The 15,044-nt window shown below is 35.8% G+C and overlaps 1 protein-coding gene and 1 long non-coding RNA gene across 6 annotated transcripts in view; one reads left to right on the forward strand and one right to left on the reverse strand.

Moving 5' to 3' along the window:
* fstl5 (follistatin-like 5) overlaps nucleotides 1-14,314 on the reverse strand; it is a 390,165-nt gene extending 375,851 nt beyond the window's left edge. Inside the window, exon 1 of the mRNA XM_087280661.2 lies at nucleotides 13,999-14,314. The gene's annotated coding sequence lies outside the window, so the exon portion shown is untranslated. The remainder of the gene's footprint in view (nucleotides 1-13,998) is intronic.
* LOC141377601 (uncharacterized) overlaps nucleotides 9,211-15,044 on the forward strand; it is a 273,462-nt gene continuing 267,628 nt past the window's right edge. For 3 of the 5 annotated variants that reach the window (XR_015507916.1, XR_015507917.1, XR_015507918.1), the window contains exon 1: nucleotides 13,827-14,113. This is a non-coding gene — a long non-coding RNA (uncharacterized LOC141377601). Of the gene's footprint in view, nucleotides 9,303-13,826; nucleotides 14,114-15,044 lie in introns of those variants that run through there. The other 2 variants (XR_015507914.1, XR_015507922.1) reach the window with 2 other exon arrangements.

Below are 15,044 nucleotides of genomic sequence, written 5' to 3' on the forward strand. Positions count from 1 at the left end.
CAACTTGCATCGATACTTCAGGTTGAACTATCGATACACTATCGTGAAAGAAATTATCGCGATAGTTGGATATATCAATATTTTTGCACAGCCCTAGTTGGGATTGTAGTTGACCACAAACCACAGGTTAAAACACACAAGATTTATAGAGCCACTGCATAATAGAACCATGATATATTAAAAGGTTGTCATTTGCATGCGTTTTTATTAATTCCTGTAACTGTTTGAGCATTTTAAGAATAATTAATTAAATTAAGTTTACAGCGTTCAGGCACAGGAAATTGTACGGTTTGTAACTAATAAAGATTATTTTTATTGGAATATTTAAATTATGAAAACCTACACTCTCCGTCCACTTTATTAGGTACACCTTACTAGTACAAGGTTGGACCCCTTTTGCCTTCAGAACTGCCTTAATCCTTCATGGCATAGATTTTAGGGTGCTTTTACACCTGTGAATCGATTCAGTTGTTCCGACACAGAGATTACAAATGATACATTGTTGCTCTTTGCTCTTGGAGCGGTTCGCTTTCACACTGCAAAGTTTCTAATCAGACCAAAAGAGCTAAAACAAGTCACGTGCGAGTAAACTCTCCTCACATTGGTCAGAGTGTCAGGGTTTATTTTGCAGCTTCCTGCTCAGCTGTCAGGAGAGGTGGTGGTTTGGTGGTGACTGACAGGGTGCGCGCGCGACGTGTCTGAGCAGAGATGCGGTGGGGAGGGGTGAGAAGGGTGTGCGACGATGCCTATTTGAGGACCGGGAGGGAGATGCAAGATTACCGGGAGATCATCACTCGTTTGCGGGCATCCGGAGACTCGCAAAACTTCCCGCCATGCTCATAATTCTCTCTTTATATAGTCGTATGCCTATTACATATCCATAAAACACAGTGATATAACCGTGCTCGGATCGGATCGCTTTCTCACTGCAATCGAACCTCTCCAGGGTTCGTTTCAATCGAGCCGAGACCACCTCATTTAAGCGATCTCGGAGCGATTACTTTGGCGCAGAACAGAGCGCGATTGCCATGTTCACTTATGCCAAACGAACCGCGCTAACTGGGCAAACGAGACAGGTTCCGAAACAAAAGTGTAGGTGTGAAAGCACCCTTAAAGTCCAAAGAGAGAGCCAGATAGCAGTAGCCAAAGAAGAAAGGCTCTAGAACAGGAATGGCCACAGCACATTGCAGTGGGCCTCAAAATCACTGGGATTTAACATCAGGAAAGGTTTAAAAAGGTTTATATCACTCCAAATTGACCGCGGACACTCTAAACCTACACACATTTCTGTCCAAACAGCTTCCAAAAGATGCTTTTTTCACGATAGGAGCCCTTTAAAGTATTCCTTGAAAGCACTCAGGATTTGAGCATGTTGGTCTGTGCATTGAACTGAAGTGATGGACAGCGCAGCAGCTTCAATATCTGTGTCTTCTGCTGCAGCCGCTCCATGACAGCCAGCTAAACTACGCGCTGATCACCATCCATCACACGCTCCACGCTTATAATTCTGTGTTCTCCAGCCCTGCCTTTCATTACTCTGACTTACGGAGTGAAAAGGGAGGCACCGCTGAGCGATCCGTGCTGTTAATTCTCTCGTCCGGTGCTCCTTTATACCCTGTTCTCTCCATCATCGAAGTAATTACAGTTCCCGTTTTCCCAAGCTGAAGGTGTAAAATTCAATCAGCAGTCAAGCAAATTTAAACCCCCAGCTCCCATATGTAGAGGCAACAGAGCACAAATTATTGATTTATCTGTTAAGCCCTTTTTTTGCTTGCTGTAACAGTGCTTGTGCGCAGACGTTCACCTTATTTCCAAAACAATGAATTATGCAGCGTGCAAAGCATATAACGAGCCATTTTCAACGCTCTCAATCATTATTTCAAGGGTTATTGACCATGAGTCTTCTGTTAAATGCTCTCCCCGGTATGCTCTTATTTATAATTATTTTATATTAATATTACATGTTTTTTTTTCTTAGTGTGTAATCGAAGCTAAAATATTACAACATGACATTTGATAACAGATCACAAGCATACTGAGAATACAAATAAATCTAGCCTGATGAATCGATACACTGAACAGTGCAGCAGAGCGCATAAAACTATACAGTGGCCAGAAAGTCAAAACCATAAACACATTCATTCTTGAAACAACTTGCATAAATGTTTTCATTTTAGTAAACTTTCTTAAAATAAAACTTAATAAAACGTTTTATTTTCACTAAACAGTAGGGCTGCGTCTGAGACCGCCTACTACTCAGTAGGTACTGCATTTGAATTTAAACGTACTATTCAGCCTTTAGAAAAGTACGTTCTATACAGTATGAATGTGAAAAGTATGAATTGGACGTACTACATTCGCCATTTTGTCATGGTCAAGTGACCTACCTGCGTCAGTTGCATCGCTTTAAGGCTGATTTATACTTCTGCGTTAAACGCACGCATATGCTACGGCGTTGACGCATAGCCCTACGCCGTGGCTGACGTGCACCTCTGAAAAAATGTAACTACACGTCGCAACGATGCGTAACGCAAGCTCTGTGATTGGTCGGCTTGGTAGCGCTGATAAGTCTGGGTGGGACCGAGAGCTGTGCGAATGATGCGAGCCCGATGCAGCGATTGTTCAAGGTGCCCTTTAAGTTCACATCGTTGTTGCAAATGAAATATAACACAGAAAACATCATCGATATATTTTCCAGTTGGCTAGATATTATTTAATATCATTCAACTGCTTTTGTTGATAGTGGGTCTTGCATGTCCACCATGTTTGTAGTTTGTTTTCATTTTTGCCCACAAGTTTGTAGTTCTAATTAAATTCATGTCCAATGACCATCCAGGAACCAGCATACTCTTTTGAATATACTAGTTTGTGACATTTTCCAAAACTATTTAGGATAGAAATGCGAAATGAGACAATGCAAGTGTTCTGCTGTTGTTTTTGTGTGAAAAGGGATTTTTTTGACATGTAATGTCTGTGCATTAACCCTTTTTTAAAATGCAAATACATTTTTTATTACATGGTTGTCATGCAAACATACTAAAAACAACCCCGAAGAAATCGTTCGTTTAAGCTATCTTTTATACACACCGGCCACTTTATTAGGTATACCTGTCCAACTGCTTTTTTAGGCATTTAGGCATGTAGACATGGTCAAGGCAAACTGCTGAAGTTCAAAATAAGCATCAGAATGGGGAAGAATAGTGTGGGGGATATTTTCTTGGCACACTTTGGGCACACACTGACTTCATGTCAATGCCTACCTCAGTATTGTTCCAAGGTAATGCCCCAGTCTTTAAGTCTGAGAGTAAATGGTACAGAAACTGGTGATAATGTAATTAAATGGCACAAGTAAAGAGCCTTCACCTTCATGTTTATGACTGTAATTAATATTTCTGTCTCACATTGTCAGCTGCATGCTGGCCCTGCCATTGGTATTTTAACTCATTTATCATTTCTTCAGGTTTTACTTATTATTATTGCAATTTTTATAACCTATTTATTCATGATATATATATATATATATATATATATATTAGGGATGTAACGGTATCAGAATTTCACGGAACGGTAATACCTCGGTATGAATGTCACGGTACGGTATTTATTGAATCATTTACAGGAAAAAACAAAACTTATGAAAATACTCCAAAAAAGTGCCAAAAGTGTCAATGACATACAAATTAGCCATCTATCTGTAAGCTTTGAAACAGGAACTTCAATTTTAATAACAAAAAAAATATTAAACCATGTAAAAAATAAAGTTTCAATTTAGTATTGTTGAAAACTCATCACATTCAATATTTAATCACACTCAGCCCATCTACCCAGATGAGAGCTCTGCTAGTCGGACTTCTCATCAAGCATCTCCCGCTGGATCTAATCTCACTATATTTATTAAACGGGATATTTCATTTATCTTGTTGTCTTTATCTAACGACATAATCCCTGACTTTGGTCATTGGAATCTATTACTTGTTCTCAGGTAAAGTGTTTTGGCTGAGCGCAAAGATAAGTTAATGATTAATGTAACCACGTACATTCTGTATATTGACTGATCGCTTGCCTTTATTTCCAATAATGTATAAACTTATTGTATGTTATACTTTTATAATTATCGATTATTAAAACTGATATTCAGCAAAAGAGAGGCTGTGTTTCGTATTTTCACTGAAATTGAAAGGAGGCAGTTGTTATCGGCTCCGTTTTGTTATAAATATCCACACAGTGAAGATGACGCTCATATATGCAGCACGATGCTCAACATGTCTGCTGTCTAAGTTGCTAATATTAAAATGAAAATAGGCAGTTCCTTAAATCATGTTTACATTTTATTGTTGACAAAGTGAAACAACGAAGCCAGGGTGATGTGAATGAAGTTATAAAGTACACTGTTCCCTTTGAAGATTTACCCGTGTCCTCGGTATAGTCTGCTTTTCCATATCAAACTGAGAAGAAGAGACTGCAGCCTTGATCAAACTTGCGAAGTCTGAACTTACACGGAGATAATGCAGGACTGAACTGTGCGTGTTAGGCTACTTAATATTCAGGAAAAGCCCCAATCAGAGAGGCGAATGTCTGCAGCCCCGCTTCCGTTTTCAGATGTCTCCGTTTTCCATCATCCACACTGAGACGGAGCTGCAGCATTTCAGAATGAAAACGGCCTCTCCAGCCGTGAAACCGTAAGTTTTACTGGATAGCAAAACTTATGCGTTTTCAAACTAAAACGCATTAGTGTAAACAGGGCCTTAGAGTTTTCCAGCTCTTTTCATCCCCACTTCTAGCAGCACACTCCATTTCCGCATTACTGGATCTGTAGCGACAACAGACCGCAAGGGATGATGGTCAAGCATGGGCTGATGGCAATTGTAGTTTTCGCTACCTCCCGTTCGCTTCATTCGCCTGAGCAAATTTTCTCAGAAGACCTATAGTTTTACCGAGTCATGCGACTTCGGTAATATCGAAAAAAATTAATATTGCGGTATGACGGTATTTACAATACCGTTACATCCCTATATATATATATATATATATATATATATATATATATATATATATATATATATATATATATATATTTTTTTTTTTTTTTTTTTTTTCCTATAATGTGCTTTAAAGGTTAAACTTTAATGAAGTGTGCTATGTAAATAATCATGACTTGCCAAGAGTTTTGCATGATGAATAAAGAAAATGAATGCTATTATTCTTTTCTTTTCTCTAACTTTTTTATATTTAACCAATGGGTGTTTTTAAAAACTTTTTACTAAGAGACTATTTTGATTTTTTCCCTATCATAATCAAACATTCTGCCTAAAATGCTGCTCATTAATTGGCCTCTGAACACCAAATAATCCATTAAGAGATTTTTTTTTTTTTTTTTTGCATTCCTGAAATTAATGCCCTCCACTATTTCCCCCTCAAAAAATCTAAGCTAAGTGCAATACATTCTCAGTTACTTTGGCTCAACAGGAGAAACAGCAGAAGCTGAGTGTGAGAGGATGAATGAATGATCTTTGGGTGTGTGTTATGAAGTGTTTTCTGCTACGGCCTGTGCTGCTGATTTACTTTGTGTGTTCAGGCACGTGCTGCTGATCCACGGCCAGCTGTTTGCCCACGATAAGAGACAGAAGAGCCGTAGAGGACTCGTTCATCTGAGAAATGCAGTCTCTCTGCTGGTAAGCCTGATCAGGAGAGAAAGAAAACATCTTTCATAGGGTTCGAGCTATACGATTGAGTTATAGTTTAGATACCGATACACAGAAGAGGTGCTCACTGAGACTGCACAAATAATCTGTTAAGATCATATATAGGCGATAAAGAGGGTTCAGTGCTAGCACTGAGTGGCTGGTTTAAATTTTCACTGTCCACATTTGTACTTTCCCACAACAATAAATGAATGAATAAATAAATAAATAAACATACAAACAAATAAATAAAATAAATATGTAAATAAATAAGTGAATGAATGAATTCATTTATTATTAAATTAATTACTAATTAAATAAAAGTAAATAAAATTAAAATTATATTAAATTAAAGAATAAATTTATTTTTAAATTAATTTTAAAATTAAAAATAAACAAAATTTATACATTAATAAAATAATTAATTGATGAAAAAATTATGAATAAATGAATAAATAAATGACTAAAAATTATTAAATAAATTAATTAGTTATAAAATTAAATTGAAGTATATTAAATTAAAATACAGAAAAAATAACTAATATTTTTATTGTAAAATTAATAAATTCACTTTAAAAGTAATAAATTAAATTATTGTTAAAATATATAAAATGAAATGTTTAAATTAAATTAAAAAATAAATTATTAAATTGATTGAATGAATGAATGAATGAATGAATGAATGAATGGTTTGAAAACAAAGAAGTTTGTAATATTTTTGTTGGTTAAAGGAATACATAAATTAATGGATTTCAACCAATTTAAGAGAATAAGAAAAAAATAGAACAATAAAGAAACAACAATATATAAATCTTGTAATTAATTTGAAATATTATTCTGAAGCATATATTATGAAGTGTAAAGCCCCACCTTCTTGGATCTGATCTCAGAGCCCATATCATAGACCCGGGGCAATGAGGCGCAAGACATGTTTCCCCCACCGTGTTGCTATTTTCAAACCAGCACAACCTTAATTTTTTGGTTTTCCACCAAGTTGTTTAAATAGCAAATCCATTTGCGCCACTTTGTGGACTCCAAAGATTTTCCAGTATATAAATGTGTGTAAAGGCGCATTAAGGCATGTTGATAAAAAATATTTCCTTGCTTTTGTATAATGTTATTATCATTATTAGCAGTATTATTTATTATATGCATATTTATATTTGTTTTATTAAAACAAGCTTAGATTTGTCCACCTGCAGCACTTGTGTCTTTTGACCACACTTCATTATTATTGTTTATTTTTTCATTTGTTGTAAACTGAATTTAGAAATAGTTTTGAAACAAATATTTTAGTTTAACAAAACGAAATTAATTATATAGGTTATTGGATGTCTTCAGTGGAGTGTGTACAACACAGTTTCACTACTCCATGAAAGAAAGAAAAAGTAAAAAGCCGAATAGAGAAAGCTCGTTCTTTATCCTTGTGGTTTCTCGCTAGTGAAGCATTCAGTTTTTAGACTTACAAAGTCCGCCATGTAAATAGCAAATGCGCCATGGCGTGAGATGAGACTATGGTTTATTCTTAAAACACACCAATAACATATTAAGAGAGTAAGCTCAACCCTGTTATGCTGCATTCACACCAGACGCGGACGAAGCTTCAAGCGTGAGTGATTTACATGTTAGGTCAATGCAAAGGTGCAAATAGACATCCTGCGGCACGATACGCGCAAATGGCGCGAATCTGTGTCTGTTCTGAAGTGAATTTGATGCCCGAATGAAGCGAATTTTGACGTGCGAATGAATAGAGAGAACTCAAATGTTCACGCATCTATTTACGCACGAATATCATGATTTACCCGTGTGTTCAGCGTCTGGTGTGAACACAGTGTTAGACCATGCACTACAACGCGAATCGTATTTTTCCATCCTTAAAAGTGGATTCGGACACACTCTTAATGCTTTTGCAGCCTGTGCTTTAGACTTTGCGCCTAGATCGTTAAAATAGAGCCCTCAGTCAAACCATCCTAAAAAATATACAAGAGTAATCTGTCATTACTAAAAACATCTTGAATAATATTATAAAACTATAACTTATCAGTACTATACTAAAAATATTCACAATTTAGCCAACAAAATAACCCAAAAATACATGAAAGCAGCCAAAGAGAAAAATGTCTTTAGGAAACAGCAGTTTCAGCTAGGGTTGGGCCAATAGACGATGCCATTGTCCATCGCCGATACCCAATAGACATGATGCTGAGCCGGAATCGTCGATCCCCCGTCGCAAACCCACTCGCGAAAAGTACACACTCAGGCCGCGTTTACACTAATACGTCTTAGTGTTAAAATGGCATTTTAGAATGAAAATGATCCACATCCACAGCGTGTTTTACCTAGCATTTCTGAACAGCCAACCGTCCGCTGAAAACGCACATCACGTGACCACACACACACAGCCAAACACTGTCATGCACTCATCTGAGCTCCAGAAAGCAGTGCACGTCGAACAGTTTATCAAGGATGTACCGCTGGATCCCTCTAGTTGTTACACGTGATATTCAGACATCCAAAGTCTCCCAGAAGATTAAAATGCCCGCAAACAAGTGATAATGTATAGGAAATCGCGTGTCTCCCTCCTGATATTTAAGTAAGTCGCTCACCCTTCTCACCCCCGGATCCCCCCACCCCCAACACACACACACTTTTCACATGATGGGGATGCCATCGTCCATCGCAATGTTTCACATTAAACATCATACGATGCCAAATTGGTCGACATCGCCCAGCCCTAGTTTCAACATATGATATTCAGCAAGATATTGGCCTCATCTAAATTCTAAACTATAGGCCTTGCCCTCATTTTGCACGTTAACATGAAAGATTAGGGGTGTCCTAATTCTCTTAGGCTTGAAGGCGTAGGGCTAAGGAGCAGAGCTAGATAGCCCTTAAATCTGAGATTTTTCAGGACCACATTCGAAACCAAGGAGTACATTTCCCAGAATACACCATCTACAACGGCAGCATGGCTGCACACGGAAGTCAGGAGATCCATAAGTTAGTATTTTTTGTCATTATCACAATTTTTTACAGCCAACAAGCACGTTTTAGACATTCATAATGGTGTTTTTGTTTTAATGTCATGTTTTTTTTTAAAGGGAGAAAAAAATCTATAAGCCATAATAATAACCATCGTGTAGTCATCCCACAACATATTTTCACATCTGACACTCAATGGCATTTAAATACCCTGTCAGAAACATCTAGTGGCTGTGAATGAGCTTTTACCGTGTCTGGTGTAACTTTAATGTTGTTTTTGTGTTTAGATGAATATGGCCATGGTGTAAATACACAGTTACAAGCTTATTGCCCCATTATAGTTTCATGATAACATGACATTGTTGCTTGCAGTGATTCCCTGAAGAAAAACTTCAGCAGTTGCCATCATCAATCTCATTTAAAGCAAGAGATCGCGATGACATATGATGACTTAAGCAGGTGTTGTGGTGGTGTCCCATTGCTTAGCTAAGCCCTTCCTGTTTACACTGTTTTAATAGCCAAGAAGAAATGGTAATGGCAAAAAATAGAATTGGGATTAAGCGTAAAACTACATGAACTACAGCCTAATGAAGTGAACTTGGTTTTATCCACACTTCTGAAACACATACAAGATACTAAGTATGTGCACTTTTCTTCTTTATAGGCTTGTCATTTCTTTTAGTAGAAGCAACTCTTGCCTGCAGTTTATTCAGATCCCAGGAAGCAATCAGAGGTTTTATGAGTGTGTTCAGTTGTAAATAAATTGAGCTTCTGTCTGCCATAATAACCCGGGTGTTAGAAAAATTTGTGATGCTTGGAATTGTGGATGTGCAGATCATCTAATGCAATGCGGTCTGATCATAATTTGTCTTTCAGGTGTTATTTTCCATTGCATGGTTTAAAAGGCCAGGCTCTGTTCGCTTTAATAGATGCAAATATGATAAAGCCTCATTATACTGTAAATTTGAAAGATGATTCACTGCTCTTTTGCGACAAACCTAAAAAAGATTGTAGATTCAGCTGAAAGGTCAGTACCATTATTTAAAAAAATAAGACTGACAAAAATATCGCATTATTGTTGCCTATATGTGATCTGTAAAAGGTTTGAAGTAAACATGAAATAAATCTGCACTGTGAAAGATGATTGTAAAATGATTGTTCCAAAAGTTCAGATAAAACTAAGACTAATGAAGTGTGGTTTACAAGAAAGTTTTCATCCACATCTAAAATGCAAGTTTTGAAAATTAGATGGATGGACAGATAGACGAATAGATAGATAGACAGATGGACAGACAGACGGATAGATGGATGGAGGAATAGATAGACAGATGGACAGACAGACGGAGAGATGGATGGACAAATAGATGGATAACAGATGGATGGACGGGCGGACCGACGGACAGACACAAAATAATGGTAGGATGGATGGAGATAGACAGACAGACGGTCAGACAGATGGATAGACAGACAGGCGGAGTGGATGGATACAAAATAACGTTACGATGGGTGGAAATAGATGGAGATAGACAGACAGACGGACGGACGGATAGACAGACGAACGAATAAAGAATGGATGGATGGATAGATAAATAATGGATGGATTAATGGATGGATGAATGAATAAAATTAATAGATGAATAAATTAATAAATGGATGGATGGATGAATGGATAATTGGATCGACGGACGGACGGACGGACGGACGGACGGACGGACGGACGGACGGACGGACAGACAGACAGACAGACAGACAGACAGACAGACAGACAGACAGATAGATAGATAGATAGATAGATAGATAGATAGATGTAACATGTTGTTATGCAAGAAAGTATCATATCAGAGTCAGAATATAAAGTTTTATGGTACTGTACAGGATTTGCAGTGGAAACAGAAGTTTGCGTGTAATGAATCAGGGATATTTCTGCTCCGTCTAGGCTGTGCTTTTTCAAGCTCACTCTGCTGATGTTAATCTGGTTAAAAAAGCAGAGCACATGGATGACCAAGCTGGATAAACTATGACCTGTAGGTGTGAGGACCTGCTGTCTGCTACACCTGCCACTTATAATCACGCACAACTGAACAGACCAGAGCACTAATATACAAACAGCAAAAAAAAAAAAAAAATTTATATATATATATATATATATATATATATATATATATATATATATATATATATATATATATATATATATATATATATATACACACACACACACACACACACACACACACACACACACACACACACACACACATATATATTTGAATTATTATTAGATTTTTTTTATATATATTTCCCAAATTATGTTTAACAGAGCAAGGGCATTTTCACAGTGTCTGATACTGTTTTTTTCTTCTGGAGAAAGTCTTATTTGTTTTATTTTGGCTAGAATAAAAGCAGTCATAATTTTTTTTAAATACCATTTTAAGGACAAAATTATTAACCCCTTCAAACTATTTTTTTTTCGACATTTACCTGATCATACTTGAGTTACATTACAACATTGATATAAAATGAGAAAAACTCAAATCAACCATTCACCGGAAGTATATCAGTATAGGAAGAAACACTAGCTCTGCATTTACCCTTTTCAGACTAAATAACTCCGATTAGTGACTGATTACTGACTGAATTTTGGATATTGATTCACTACATCTCATAATTCGTAAACAAAAAGTTGCAATAATCTTTTTTTACTTACATGTTTTATTCAGAAACGGCTTTCCATGACATTCTTCAATTCTATTTTTTTAAATATTTAATATTTCTATAACTATAACATATCGTTCTATCATCTAAAACTGTCAGATGTTTACCTCTTATTATACTCCTCAATTTAGATTCTTATTAGTCTTTTATTGTTGTTTTTTAAGCTTGATTTTTAGGGTTACTGGTGGTTGTATAAGCATTTAACTGGATATCATACTGTGTAAGACTGTGTGCGTTATAAATCCAAATTGAATTTGAGTTTTGAGTATCACAGTTTGGGTCCCATAACACTAATTCATTGTTGTTTTTAATCTTCATATTTTGCCACTGTTCTTCAGTCCATATGCCCATGCTCATTTCACATCAAAAAACATAATTCATTAATAAAAATAAATTGTAAAAAATTTCGCATTATCCTTTTAGGCCACTTTTTTTTTTTTTTTTTACATTTACTTGACTTCATTCATTCATACAGATGGGTCCCTTTCCAGGCATTATAAGCGGTCTTGTTTTAATAGGCTTCCTAAATCTCAGTCTCATTAGCATGGCACAGCTAGCCAATATAATGTAAACTTGTGTCCTTTGTCTTAAGTACATAATGGGAACCAAAGTGTGAAATCCATACTGGGGAGAGGTACAAATAGGTCACATTAATGGTCTCCAGACTAAACGTTTAGAACAAAAACAGAGAAACTAGGAGGATTATGTGTTGGAATTTGAAACTATTAATGCAAGGAAAATATGTCATTAATTAGTATATGCCACTATTTACTTTGCTTCAACTCCATAATTTATTTTCCATTTTTTTGTGATGTGCATGCAATTAAAGTCAATAGAGTTCAGTTTTGTTTAGCCATGTGCTCTGCAAAATATCTGCTTTTTGTGTTCTTCAGAAGAAAGAAAGTCATACAACACACAAGAAGGTGAATACGTAATGAGTTTTCACCAATTTATACTGTAGTGCATACAGTAGCTGTTGAAGAACAATAGCAGCTTTCATCGCTTTAAAGTAAGACGATCAAATGCTGTGTATTGTGTCAGTTTCTCTGTAAAACATGATACTTTCCACATCACACAAAGATTTATCAGGAAAATTAAATTTTATCATGTTACACAATTTGACTGGGCCTTCTATCCTAGTAAAGGTGTTAATGGTGCTGGGAATCATTGAAGCAATAAACACAGCTCATAAACACAACACCAATTCTGGGAAATCAGGTAAAACTAGCCAGATATACAGCTTCAAATGGTGATCTAAGAAAGTATCAGTCAAAAACAGTAATTCATTCATTCATTTTCCTTCAGATTAGTCTCTTTATATCAGGCCACAGCGGAATGAACCGCCAACATCTCCAGCATGTTTTACAAAGCAGATGCCCTTCATGCTGCAAACCATTACTGGCAAAATACGCATACACTCTCACATTTACAGACACACTCACACACTATAGACAATTTAGTTTATTCAATTCACCTATAACACATATCTTTTGGACTGTTGGGGAAACCAGTGCACCCGGAGGAAACCCATGCCAACACGAACACGCAAATTCCACACAGAAATGCCAACTGGCCCAGCCGGGACTCTAACCAGTGACCTGAGGCAAAAGTGCTAACAACTGAGCCAGAAACAACTGAGCCAAAAATCAGAAAATAGACTTCACTACACAAACAACAACAGTTAAACTTACTTGACTAGTTATCCCAATTGACCTATAGTTAAGCCTTTAAATTGCGCTTTAACCTGAATATCAGTAGCCCATCTTGCAAAATAACATAATTATAATAAATCAATATTTTAAAATAGCATGTTTTGTCAGATATGACAAGCATTTATTGTGAAAAGTATTTAATGAAATTGTTATGCTTAAAAATGTGTTTTAAAAAAAGTCAAGCCTATCTGTTAAACTTTATATGAGGGCTTCAACTATATATCACTGAGGTAAAGGTAGTTATTCACACATTAATTCATTTTTGAACAGTCACAACTTGTGACGCCGTCTCTATTGTACTTTGAATATTCGGTCTAAAACTGCCTGTGCATGTATAACTTCAAAACAACATTAGCATCGTTTAAAGTTAATTAACTGTAAACAATTATGCTTTGATAGTCACTAGCTGCTAGCATGATTTTCCAACATTTTTTTTTTTCTAAAATTATGTTATTAACAAGAAAGTTTCAATTTATGTAATATAAAACCAACTTTATCTCAATCTATAAATCCCTGTCACACCCTGGCCTGAAACATCAAATTGATTTAACATTATAATGATATTCTATATAGCAAAGTCTGCATACAACTCCTGTTTTATTTATTTATCTATTTTTTCTGTTATTTTTATCATACTGGTAAATAGTTTATGATAAATGTTCCTTTCACCTGAAAACATCAAATGTATTGGTCATTTTGCTAGTGTGCCAGTTTAAATTCAGCCTGCGCAGGGCCTGACCAGTACAAAGACAGTAACAAAGAAGTGTATTCTGCAGTCTTTGACTGTAACCTGTAGGCTAGTATTTTAGCAACACGTTACGTTTGTAGTAGACTATAATTAGCCGCAAAGCTGTCATACTTGAAGCATTATATAATAACATTTCATAAGACTCTGACAGCGTGTTTACCTTCAGTCCATCATCTGTATTTGGTAATGGTGCACGCGGAGCTGTGAACTTGAAGATGTCCGTCGCAGACTCAGGAACTGGATGGATTCGCAGGTGGTGTTACGTTGGATTGACGGTAAATGTCCATTTAATCCAGCGGCCAGCGCACTTTTTGTGTTGTTTTACAAGTGTCATTTTTTATCGAGTTATAAACGCCTCAGATATTGATTCAGTGAGAGGAGAGTTGTGTTTAGCTAACCCATTTGACCAGTTCACACAGATCAAGAGTGAATGGCTGATTAACGAAACGGATTTGATTGGCTAGTTCTGGTTCAGAAAACAGCTGGCAAGTCCCGCGTATTTATTACATCCTATTATGTGTGTTTTTAGAAGCCTGGTTATATTAATAAATCACTGTTTTCAGTTCCTTGGGGTGAGATTGATTTATTTATTTATTTATTTATTTATTTATTTATTTATTTATTTTAATTTATTTAATCGTATGCGCATTTTTACATGCCTGGTTGTTAGTAAATCACTGTTTTCAGTTCCTTGACTGCTCTACAATAGAAAATATGCTTTATTTGATATAAATAATATATTTATATATATGATATAAATATAAATATATTTGACTTTAATTTATTTCTTAAGTAACCTCTTGTGATTCCATAGTTGATAGTTATGGTTAAAGTTAGATGACCCTAATAAAACAAGTGATATACAGTATATTGTGGCTACTAAATGTATCTGTCTGAGTAATCACTTCTAAATCCTGCATGTTTTGAGAAGCAGAACATAAATTTCATAGGGTGAGATTTAGTTAGTTAGTTAGTTAGTTAGTTAGTTAGTTAGTTAGTTAGTTAGTTAGTTATCCATTCATTCATTAATTCATTCAAAAAGCCTGGTTATGTTAGTAAATCGTTGTTTTCAGTTCCATGACTACTCTGCTACTTAAAACAATATAGAAAATATGCTGTATTTGACTTAGTAATAGTTACAAAGACCATTGTAAATGATCTTAAATGTATTTTTAGGTAACCTCTTGCGATTCCATAGTAAAATAT

Source organism: Danio rerio, chromosome 14, assembly GCF_052040795.2.
Source record: "Danio rerio strain M-AB ecotype USA chromosome 14, GRCz13ab, whole genome shotgun sequence".
NCBI lineage: Eukaryota > Metazoa > Chordata > Actinopteri > Cypriniformes > Danionidae > Danio > Danio rerio.